Source organism: Hyaena hyaena, unplaced genomic scaffold, assembly GCF_003009895.1.
Source record: "Hyaena hyaena isolate Hyena2069 unplaced genomic scaffold, ASM300989v1 scaffold_654, whole genome shotgun sequence".
NCBI lineage: Eukaryota > Metazoa > Chordata > Mammalia > Carnivora > Hyaenidae > Hyaena > Hyaena hyaena.
Genome location: NW_024081285.1, coordinates 3,589 through 16,309, shown reverse-complemented (window position 1 = coordinate 16,309; position 12,721 = coordinate 3,589). Strand labels below are relative to the sequence as shown.

The following is a 12,721-nucleotide window of genomic DNA, read 5'->3' as shown; positions in this document are numbered from 1 at the left end:
ATCACTAGTTCCTCTTCTCATGAGACTTCAACAGGCATTTTGCGTTTGTGAAGCTTTTTCAGTCTCTCATGCAAAAATAAATATAAGAGATGAAACGAGGCTTGAATAATTTCATTGGGAATTTCCAGCATATTAAAATGTAAATATTTTTCTTGTGTCAACATTTTTCTTTGAATGCTCACACAGGTTTATTCATTATTATAAACTGACAAAAATTTATGAAAATTCTCAGTCACTCTGGTCAAATCCAATTGCCTTCTGTCGCTAATTCAGCTGGCCCTCTGCACAATTGGTCTTAATACTGCCAACTTCAATCATGGCAAGGAGAGAAAGAATATATTAAAGTTGCAGACAGGGTGAGCTATTTTAATAAGAAGATGCTATCTCAGCTTTTTCACTTATTAATGCTGCTGCATAATAGAATTTCCATCATGATTATTCAAAGTGATATTTATTTTTTCTAGATAATCTCTTTCAAAATTTAAAATTATAAAAATAAGAGTGCATGATTATGAAAGGTGCTTTTTCAACCAAAAGAGCTCTCTCCAAAGCTAACAAAGATTCAGATAAACTCGTACCAGAGATTGACCAAACAGGCACTCCCACATACCATTTATTTGATTTATTTTGTCATGAAAATGGAAAGGTAGTCCTTGCTAAGCTTAATTGAATAACATAGATCAGAATATTATATCCTTGATACATTTATGATTTTTGTAGAGCCAACCGATTTTACATATAACTCCTCTACATGAAATATGACATAAGTAGCATCACAGTGACTGTTTTAGGTCACAAATTTGAAATGTCTTTCCATTATATCATTTCTAAGTCATTTCTCTCTGTGTCTGTGTTTGATTGGTTGAAAGTCACATCAGAATGTTTGGCTATAAAACTAAACCTAACTCCACTAGTGTCTTTCAGAGTAGTGTCATCAATCTTTTAAAAGGTGAATATGACCTTATGATAATGTATCATGCTAAAGACAAGATTTTAAGCCTTACATGGTCTACTTCAGCAAGAAATGACTTATTAACTGGCACTGCAGTTGAGATTATGCATCAGCATCCTTAATTCAGTGACTAGTTTTTCTCAAAGTTAAGAGCTGGAAAAATTAACTATAGACTAAAGTTGAAAAAATAAAAACAGGGGCGCCTGGGTGGCTTAGTCGGTTGGGCGTCCGACTTTCGCTTAGGTCATGATCTCACGGTTCGTGGGTTCGAGCCCCGCGTCGGGCTCTGTGCTGACTGCCAGCTCAGAGCCTGGAGCCTATTTCAGAGTCTGTGTCTCCCTCTCTCTCTGACCCTCCCCTGCTCACTCTGTCTCTCTCTCTCCTAGAAATAAATAAAAATATAAAAACAAAACAAAAAAAAAAGAAAAAATAAAAACAACTTAGGATAAAAAACACATTGTTTGGGTTTTGGATTTTTTGGGTTTTTTTTTTTTTTTTGGAGGGGTTGATTGATTTTGTTTGTTTGTTTTTTTACAGAAAACAACATTTTCCAAAGTTTTGAATACTGGAGATTAAATTTATTTCTAAAAATAATTCAATTTTAGTGCCTTTCAGCTATTCAACAATAGCAACAACAAAAACCAGGATGATTGTATTTATTTCAGTGTAAACTATTTGTTATTCAATTTAGTTAAGAAGGAAATTAAAGATGAGTAGATTATATGTACTGCATATTAGAAGAGAAATATCTATTACTCATGCATGGACTACTTAAAAATTTATCAAATGTCAAATGAGGACCACTTTTTATGCAGAACTCTTTACACACCAGATTATCTCCCAAGAGTTTAAGGTTATTTTTTAGCTCAGAAAGAACTCTCTGCCACCTAATTCATAAAATAAATTCATAGAAAAAAATCATAGAATTTTTGTCATGATACTTTGTTTTTATTCCAAGTGAAACATGAAGGGTACTTTAGTTCTCCTCTAACAAGAAAAACAGATGTTCATATATTAAGATATAATAATTCCCATATTCCTATCAATGAAAAATCAAGCTGGCTACTATTTATTATATTCAGTAAGAGCCATAACACCTTTAAAAAACAAACAAACTAGAATTTAAGCTTTTCAGAGAGAAGTGGTGTCAACAATATATGAGGAATGTAATTTCTCTTGATTTAAATATGCTTCCAATATAATCCATACCAGTATCAGTTTTCTTCTTCTCCTGTTTGTATTTTCCCCATAATAAAACATCCAAATATCTATGGATTTTCTACAGAAGAAAACTCAAACAAGCATTAAGAGGAAATAAATAAGACTTCACAATGAGTGCCATTGATTTCAAAAGTTTGAAATATTTTTATTGGTATCCTTACATAATTGTTTATAGTAATAATTCCAAAGTGTACTTAAGAGTGCAAAAAGTAGCTATGATTTTATTTTTCTCATTGATATTTATTTCTTAAATTATTTCAATATTTGCCTTTTTTTGGTGAAACTGATGATGAAAGTATATATAGTTTTTTTGAACATTGTTTCCTGTTGTACCAGGTTGCAATGTAGAATGTTGCTATGAAAAAAAAGTTTTAAGTTTTGATATTTGCTTGATGTACTGGATTACTACAAGCAAGTAATATTCCAAAATATTATCTTATTGCTTTATTTCTTTAGACATGAAACAAAAGTTAATGTTGCTACTGAAGAACATACTTTCTTCCCTTAAAAATTGAGCGTAGGGGTACCTGGGTGGCTCAACTGGTTAAGCGTCCAACTCTTGATTTCAGCTCAGGGCATGATCTCATGATTCTCAAGATAGAGCCCCATGTTGGGATTCTCATTCTCTGTCTCTCTATACCTCTCCCCCATGCACTTTCTCTCTCTCTCTCCCTTTTTCTCTCTCTGTCTCCCTCTTTCTGTCTCAAAATAAATATATAAACTTTTAAAAAGAAACTGAGCACAAACTTAATAAAATCAAGTATTCTGAAGTTTTAACATTTGCAGATATTAATTTTTTATATTTATTCATGTGATAATAACTTTTAGGTTAACCCTGAAAAAATACCAAAACTAAGGTAAATATGTCCAACTTTATAAGCTTGATCAATTTTTATCATTATTTTCTTTGATTTTGTCTTTTTCTACCCTCAAAACATCATTTTAACATTTAACTTGCCAACTAATGTGCATATTTGCATAAACCTATAGTTAACATTTATTCTATAGGCCCCTAGACAAAAATCTAGGTTAGCTTAAAAGGTCAAAAATGTAAGATTTGTAAATGTTACAATAGTAATCCTGATAGTTCACAGGAATGACATATTAGATTACAGACATTGCGCTATAGACAGGAAATGTCCCCTACCTGAATGTAATAAAATAAGTCAGTGTCTAGCTGCTTTGATAATTGGAATTTAAGTCACTAAAATATGGTTTGCGATATCAAGAAAGCCTTATCTTTCTTTTAAAATCATTCTTAGTTTCACATCAATGTTGTCTGTTAGAAGAAGCTCTTTCCATTTCCTCTCTATGAGAATATTTGGATATGCTTTACATAATTTTAAATAAGGCACCCTCTTAAAGAGTGATAATTTATAGTACATTCATAAGAAAAGTGATTGTTTTTCCACATAGAAGCATGGAGACAAACCAATGTCAAACTTCCTATATCCATGATTTTTAATATTTGGGTTTAGAGCTTTGTTTTAGATATTTATTTCTGATATTTTACTTTTGATTCATATACTGTATTATGTATGTTGCCTTCTATATTATTAACTTATGTACCATATTAAATTTTAATATTGATTACCAAATGCTTTGGTGCATTTGTTTCTCTTATTTCTGCTTCTGACAATGATGGATTTGAATTCTAAACTGAAGATAGTATAGAAAACAGCTAAATGAAAGTGCTAAAGGTGAATGTATTCACATGGTCTCAGGTAGGGAGTATTCATTCATTCATGAAGAATGAAGAGGAAACATGAAGAGGAAAAGGATGTTACACAAAGGAAGCTCCTTGTGTCTATATGTGTTTGTGTGTGTCTATTGATCTGGTGCCGAGTGCAGTTGGAGCTATGAGAAAGCAGTCAGAGGCAAAGTTGGAAAGAACAATCTTTCTGTTTGAGGAAACCTGAAAAACTTAAGGTAGAAGAAAAACTATGACTGCTGGAAAACCTGTTAGCATCCTGAAGAAAAAAGATCCAGGGAAGAGATAGTTACATTTGCCTAATAAAATTTCTGACTGACTCCTGAGCCCAGTATAAGCAGACACAAATTAATTCTGCTAAAGACTAAAGAATGAAACCATGTCCAGAACTATAGCTCAAAAAACAGAGTTTATAAGAGAAGGCCCACCAAGATAATTGTTACTGAAACAAAAGAAGTACACGCACTGAAAAAATAACAAAATAAAAATCTTCACACTTCATAATATTCAGGATAAAATTCCAAACTTATCACACATTACAAGAATTGTTAAGATGAAGTTTATTTTGAAAAGAAATCAACTGAGATCAAACTGAACATGGCCCAGATGCTGTACTGGCCATCAAGAATTTTAAAGAGGCTATTATAACTTTCCTCACTGGGGCCAAACAAGATATATTTTCAATGATGGTAAAGATAGGAGGTATCATTAGAGAAAAAAGAAATAATGAAAAAAACACAATTCAAAATCTAGAACTTAAAATCAGAAATTCCAAAAGTAAAAACAAAATTTAATTTATAACTACATAGAATTGATAGAGAAATTAGTAAATGAAATGGAAGATAGACTAATAGAAATCATCCAATGAAAAATGAAATGAATCGACATTCAGGAACCTGTTGAATATTATGAAGGAGTTGACATATATGTAAATATAATTGTAATATGTAATCTAGAAAGGGAGGAGAAAGAGAATGCTAAAGAAAAATATTTGAAGCAAGAGAGCACCAAAAGATCCCAAATTTGGTGGATGAAATACAATAGATGTTTAGTGAACGTCAAGCTTTATAAACATTAGGAAAAAATGCTGTACTGCAACACAGCATTGTCGGATGTTAGAAGCCAGACATACAAAGTAAGCCTTGGAAACAATAGGAGAATAATCCATTAAATACTGGTAACATTGATCTATTTAATGGCTGACTTCTCACCAGATACAAGAGAGGCCAAAACCAAAACCAAAACAAAGAATTGAAGAACTCTCCTAACTTGCTAAAAGAAATCCTGTCAATCTAGAATTTTAAAATTAATGAAAATATCCTTTCAGAATAAAGGCTAAATAAGGGCATTTGAAGACCAAAGTGGACAGAATTTTTGCCAGCCAGCCCGTACTTTAAGAAAAGAGAAAGGAAATTCTTCAGAAAGAAGGGAAATTATGCCAAATGAAAACCTAAATCTTTGTGAAAACATGAAATCAATCAAAATTGGTAAGTATTAAGATAAATACAAAAAAAACTTTTTTCTTTTGTTGTTTTATAATTTATGTAACTTATCAAAGCAAAATAATATATTGTCTTGTGTGGTGAACATTGCATGAAGCAGTAATACATATACCTAGAGTTTAAAAGTTGAGGTTGTTATATGAGCATTCATGGTGACAGTATTTCTGTATTTTACATGAAATAGTACAATACTAACTGGGCACTGATTGCAAAAGTAGTACAAATAAGAAGAGCTAAAAGCCCAAAGAAAACCAAAATTGAATTCCTCTCTCAAGTTCAAATAATGAAAAATCCGGAAAGAAGAAATAAAAGAACAAAATCAGAGGAAGACACATAGTAAGCAAAGAATAAAAATATTCAAATTCAACTATATGGGTAATTATATTAAATATTATAAAATAAAGATATTGTTAGAATAGATCAATACTAAAGAAAAACACAAACAAAGCAGCAACAACTATGTGTGGCTACAAGAGATAAACTTCAAATATAAAGACACAGATAGGGCAAACGTTTATGAATAGAACAAGATAGGATATCCAAAAAAGTAATTATGGCGATGGCAATATTAATGTAAGATAAAAAAGATTGAAAACGAGTTGTGTTACCAGACATGAACATAGAAGGATAGCCATGATGATGGGAGGTCACTTAATTAGATGCCAACCATAAATGTGTATGTTCGTATAACAGAACTTCAGAATACATGAAGCAAAAATAGGCAAAATTAAAGAGGAATGAATAAGTTTTATATGTATGATTTTAACATTTTTCTCTAAACATTTTGTAGAAAAAAAAACAAGAATGAAGCCAGTAAGATAGAAAATTCAAACAACACTCCCAAGGACTTGACTTGATTGATATTTATAGAATATGTGTCTAACAAGAGCATAATGACTATCCTTTCAGGAGCAAATGTTATATCACCAATATAGATCATCCAGCGGCCATATATCTGGTTTTAACACATTTTAAAAGTTAAATAACTTCTCCTACTCCCTTTCCCTTTGTCTTTCATGACCATCCTCCTCAATAAATCTTTTGCATAGCTAACCCCATTCAGGAGAGGCAATACATTCAGTCCTGAAAGAAAGCAAGAGGTAAGATAGAAGTCTGGCTCTCTCTCTGGCTGGCTGGCTGGCAAAGAGTACCCATACACAATTTTTTGTGTGTGTGTAGTATTGCAGTTTCTGGCACTGATGGCCAGATTGTTGAAGATTTCACAGCTTTTGGCTAGGAGAAATGTGCTGGTGGAAGGGAATGCCCTCGCTGATGTAGTGATTCAGACATTTAAAAGATATGGGAAAAGCAGTGCTTATATAAGTGGTAGCGTTGTAACTGACACCCTCTGTATTGAGAAATGGAGTGCCCTGAACAGATAAGTAAAAGGCAGCTTCTAAGGTGGACCTTATCTCCTGCAGAGGGAAAGCAGATAGAGTTCAATAGACCACCAAAAATCTGATAGAAATGTAGAGATCCAGACGTTATAATCCTCAGATTGGTCTATTATGCTAAGGTCAGGGCCCTGAGTAGGAAAAGCAGAGAGCTTGATAATATAAGGTTGGGGACACGTAGGTAGATATCTCCAAAGATTTTCTTTCTCTGAGATTCTCTTGAGCCCTCTGATGTTCATAGGTGTCCCTTTCCTCCATAGTTAGAACTATCATTGTTTCACTTCTAGAAAGCAAGAGCTGTCCATTCAGAAACTTCCATCTCCTCTCCTGGCTTATTTGCCAGTAGCAATGGTTAGATCCTCGTATAACCCACTGGAATATGCTAAAGTCTGTTAAGGGAGAAAATAAATTTTACACTTTGGAGGCACTACAGGGATTAGCTAACATGTACCAGTAGGAGTTCAAGATGTATTCTTGGGGTTGAATAAGAGTGTGATTGATCCAAGGGACTACATATAAGGTTGGATGATAATTAAGAGACTTTGTTACTTGGGAGTCCTTTCCCAGGTTATATAACTTAACCTCCTGAAGAGGATCCTGAGGTATAGGATACACTCTTTGCTAGGGTCGCCCTTAGAATGCAGTGCTTCATGCTGAGTGATGTGACTGGCAATTGCTTTGGCAGGCAATAAAGGAAGGGTGGGAAAGCTGAGGAAAACGGACATACTGGAATTTCCAATTACAAGGAAAGAATGGAAGAGCAGGAGATTAAGAGTGCTTGCTTTGATAAGAAGTTGATTTCTGTACCCAAGCCTGTTTGCTGATTTGGAACCCACTGACTGAAATGGTTGCAGGGTCCCTTCAAGAATTATTTACTACATTATACACTGTAATATTTCTCCAGTATTATATCTTGTATTGTTTCCCCAGTTCTTCTCCCAAAGTACTAATGGTCATTTACCTAGGTGAAAATATGCTAGAAAAAGGAAATATCCAAACATTTTGATGACTAAAGGGTGCAAATTCTAGTTGACATTAAAACTAGGAGACCTGAAGTGTCATAATGGCCCTGCTTTTAGGGGGAGGGCTTGTTGAGGCCATGTAATAAAAGAGTCTTGGCTAGAGTTCAGCTTATAGTGGCTCCACCGTATTTGCAAACCCACCCAGGGGTCCCAGGACGGAACAGGGTGGTAAGAATGAAGACAAGGTTATTTGGGCTAAAGGCATATAGACAGACACATTTATACCTACCAGAAAGCATCCACCATGAAAGAGGCACTAAATAGTCAAAATGACTTACACAGCTGAGCCTGTTCTTTCTTTGTTATTAGCCACCACGGGACAAGACAATGGGCACATAAATTATCTTGCCACAGTGCAAAGTTGGAAGCTATATATGTAACTAACAGCATAGGTTTGCTTATGTAGCTTACCAATATACTTACCTATCAAGCTATTGGTGCCTCAGAATCTTCAGTTTGCAAGTAACAGAGACCTGCATTGGTATCAAGTACTAATCAGTGGAAACAAGAGTGGCCCAGATGCCATCCCTCCCGCTGAACCACGGAGGACATTTTGCTTCTTGACCCAAAACTCAGGAGGTTAGCTATTTTAGTCCAAAAGAGGTCACACTCTTTAAGAGAATACCACAAAGATTTCTTTGAACTCAAACCTATCACCACTGCAAGAAAGTTTGGACTTCTAGTTTTCCGAAACAGCAGGTGAGAAAATAATCACGGTCTTAGAAAGAGTAATTGACCCTGATCAAAAGAAGAAGGTTGTACTGTTTTTGCATAAGGGAACTAAGAGAAATATAAAACACAAGTTATCTACTTGGATGTCTCTTGGTTTTCCCTTGCCTGTTTATAATGGTAAATGGACACACACAGGAACCTGGCCCAAGAAAGCAGTATGATAAGCCAGGGGAACAGGGATCTGAGTCATGGCTTCTGATCTGATCTGAGTCATATCCATACAGAATGATGGGTAAAGATAAAAAGATATCAGAATGCATTAGGAATTAGAGAATTAGGTATTTGCTGTAACCCCAAGACCAAATAGTATAGGGGCTTTAATTCTACAAACTTCACTGTGCCCAGCTTCTCCTCAGGGAGAGAGACTCACAGGATCCATGGAAGAGATGCTCATAGAACCTGTATGAATTATTTGTATCTTTTTGGTGCAAACTATAGACTATGACACCCATGGGAATGTTCTGCTCAGGTTTCTTGCAAGAGAAGCTTAATGTGAAGAGCATCATTGACCGATGGTCTTAGCTGCATCGGTGTTCACTGAGGGACCACTCAGTCAAAGACAAGACACAGCCAGGGTACCAGTCCTGGCCCATTCATAACACAGGATTTCTCTCATGGGGAGACTCAGTATATGATTGAAACATTCTCAGAACCATGCTGTGTCAGAGGGTCTTTCTACCCAATTCTTTGTCTTTCTTCTCTTTTCATAGCTGTCAAAGTTGCACTGTGGTCTGGAGGTTTTCCCAGCTGATATCTGTCTCTTTCTCATCTTTTATCCTTTGCAGACACTTCCATAGCAAATCCTTTGTGCAACAAATCCTATCTTGGTGTTTGGTTTTAGGAGAACCCAAACCAACATAATCCATATAATTGAAATGCTTCTGGCCATACTGTTCAAGAAAATACAAAACACAAATGACCAGTATCAGAGATGAAAGTGGATGTCTTACAGATCATAAAGACTTCAAAAGGATAATAATGGAATATTTTGTGTGTTTTTTCCAAGAAAAAGGAAAGTTTACTAATTAAAAAAAAGATTTGACTTTTGACACAGGCAGTCCTGCAGGTAGTGTGGATAAAGTAACAATTCCTAGCACAAAGAGATTAATGAGTTGGATCTTAATTAAATATAATATAATTTTGCTATTTCCATATGAGCAGATTTGTTTTTTTAAAAATAGGAAGTATGAAAATATAATATTTCAAAATAATTTTGAGAAGAGCTATCCATCTTAATAACTTTATTCCTTTTTCAAAGTTATCTCTAATGAAAAAAGTAATCACTCAAAAGTGTTGTCAAAATCTCTGTTAACCCCATGTGATTTGTCATTTTTCAATTTGTACTTATCTCAAAACTCTCCACTCTGGCATCATGGATGTAGAGGAATAAAAATAAAATAATACTGGAAATTAAATAATATCAAAGAACTTAGTAACTGAAATTACCACTTCACTTATGATTAGGAATAAAAATTCTGGCATTAAATTTCTTAGTGATCTTTTTAAAAGCAGGATATATGGGTTTGGCCAAATTTATATGAACTAGAGGACTTTTTTTTTCTTAATATGAAAGTAGTGCCTAGACAGGCGATTTAATGAAATAATGTATCTTTTATAAGCACCAGAAAAGAGATTTAAGCAGGCATATGTCCATATTTGTAAGAATATCCATATATTTCCTTGATTCAATAAAGCAAAACTGAGGAATTTTTTCAGAGGAATAGAGAAAGTGATTCTTATTATGGTCAAATAGATACTTGAATATAGACAAACACTTATTGAAATATTTATAGAAGTTTAATTTTTGCTATTTCAGGTCCTCCAAAATTTCTCCCTAGAGTCATCTTTGTTTAAGAAAAAAAATAGCTCTTTAAAGGTTAGATTTAGAAATGCATATTAGATTCTTGTTCTTTTAAAACATTACTATTTCTCCTCTACTAGGTTCTTGCCCAAGGCAAAAACCAACGCCTAACACAAATATTGAAAAAGAAGAAGAAAAAAAGAAACCTCAAGAGACACAATAAGATATCTTAGGATTTGAACAATCAAAAAGGCAAAGGTCATATGGGTTATTTGAAAACTCCTTTGAGGGAAAAATTGATCCATTCCTTTAATGTTCTCCACAACAAGGATTAATTCTCTTTGAGTACTTTAAATAATATAAGGGAAAACCCATTAAGGAAAGGAGACTCAATTCACTTCTCTGACCCCCTGATCCATACGAGAACTTTCAAAACCAATCCCAGACTAATATATTCTCTATTGATTTTGATTTCTATATTATCTTAAACCCAGAGAGAATTTATTTCCTTCTAAAAATATGGTTTAAAATGATCAAATAATACTCTATCCCCAAAGTTACTACCACGAAACTCTCCAAACACTAGCAAAAGTTCAAAGTAGAGGCAGGATGCATACAGTAGGGGAGAAGAGGAATATAAATTGAAATTTTATCCATTCACTAGTCATAATTTGTTATTTCAAGATGATGAATATAAAACAATTTAGACTTCACTCCAATAAAGTCAATAATAGTAATAAAATATTTGGTTTTATAACATATTATGTATATAACATATGCAACATAATATATATCATATATTGATACAGCGCTTTGTAGATTGCAAATGTCTTTACCAAATTTAATCTACACGCAATCATGTGATTAGGCTTTGCTGTTAAATTGCCTTTAATAGCTTATGCAAGCAGTTTGTGGGCGAGCCAGGACCCCCACTGCATGGCTGGGCTGGGGCAGCGTGCCAGCCTCCTTATGGCTCCGTGGAGCCATGTCTCTGGACTGAGGTATTGGACTGCGACTGTCAGCCACCAGCTTTGCAAAGGTGTGTTCTAGGTCAATGGCTTCTAAGTGTGCAGTTGGATTCATTGGACCGGGCAATAAAGGGGGGAAATGGCAAGAATCCCGTGAAATGTGACTATCCTACTCATTATTTGTGATGTGTTCCCTGATGCATGCAAGGAGCTTTAAGATGCAGGTGAGCAGGTCTTGTCTTCCCCAGCAGATGTAGCTGAAAGAACTGAGAGAATTATTACAATGTTGCCTACCAGTATCAAGGCAATAGAAGATTATTCTGGAGCAAATGAAATTCTAAAAAAAGTGAAGAAAGGCTCACATTCAACAGATTCCAGTGTATCAATACTGCAATTTCAAAAGAATTGGCCAAAGAGGTTGAGAAAATGGGAGCAGTCTTCATGGATGCCCCTGTTTCTGTAGTGTGGGAGTTGCTCTGTCTGGAAACCTCATATTTTTGGTGGGAGGAGTCAAAGATGAATTCGCTGATGCAGATGAGTTACTGTCGTGCATGGACTCCAGTATGGAGTCCTGTGGAGGTGTTGGGACTGGGCAGGCTGCAAAGATCTGTAACAACATACTGTTAACTATTGCAACTGCTGAAGCTATGAATCTTGGGATCAGGTGAGGGCTTGATCCAAAACTCGTGGTTAAAACCTAAATATAGTTTATGGTGGTTGGTCAGGCAACACAATCCTGTACCTGGGGTGGTGGATGGAGTTCCATTTGCCAGTAACTATCAGGGTGGATTCAGATCCGCTCTCCTAGCTAAAGATCTGGGGTTAGCACAAGTTGGCCACCAGCATAAACAGCCCCATCCTTCTAGACCCTTCCTATCTAGAGGATGATGTGTGCCAAGGGTTAGTCAAGGGAAGACTATTTGTTCCTCTTCTAGTTTCTATGGGGGGAGACTTCTGACTTTACCCTTTGGCTGTGGCACTGTTGGAAACCAAACTCTATCTTGGACTCTCCTTATAGCTCACTACACAAGTGAATGGGTTTAATCAAAAGTCACTTGTCTGCCTTTGATTATCTAGGTCCTGGTAAATCCTATGATTTTCACCCATGTTTAACTGCTTATTCTTTTTTAAATCTATTTTAGGAAATGTGTATTATCTGTTTTGTTTTGTTTTGTATTTCTGCAAACCACTGCTGCTCTCTGTTAACTAGCTGATTGAACTTTTTCAAAAGGTTGATCCCTGAGCATCTTCAGTTGGGATGTTATTTACTTCACTTTACAAATAAGAACTAATATTTTTTTTTTCAACAGGATAAAACCTGTCTTTTTAAAAAATTTATTTAAGTTTATTTATTTATTTTGAGAGACAGAAAGAATCAGTAGGAGAGGGGCAGAAGAGAAAAGGGACAGAGAATCTGA

At 34.8% G+C, this 12,721-nt stretch overlaps 1 pseudogene; it reads left to right on the top strand.

The window, feature by feature from the left end:
• The window catches only part of LOC120219848, a 62,606-nt pseudogene extending 50,269 nt beyond the window's left edge, over positions 1-12,337 (top strand).
• Positions 12,338-12,721: the final 384 nt, after the last annotated feature.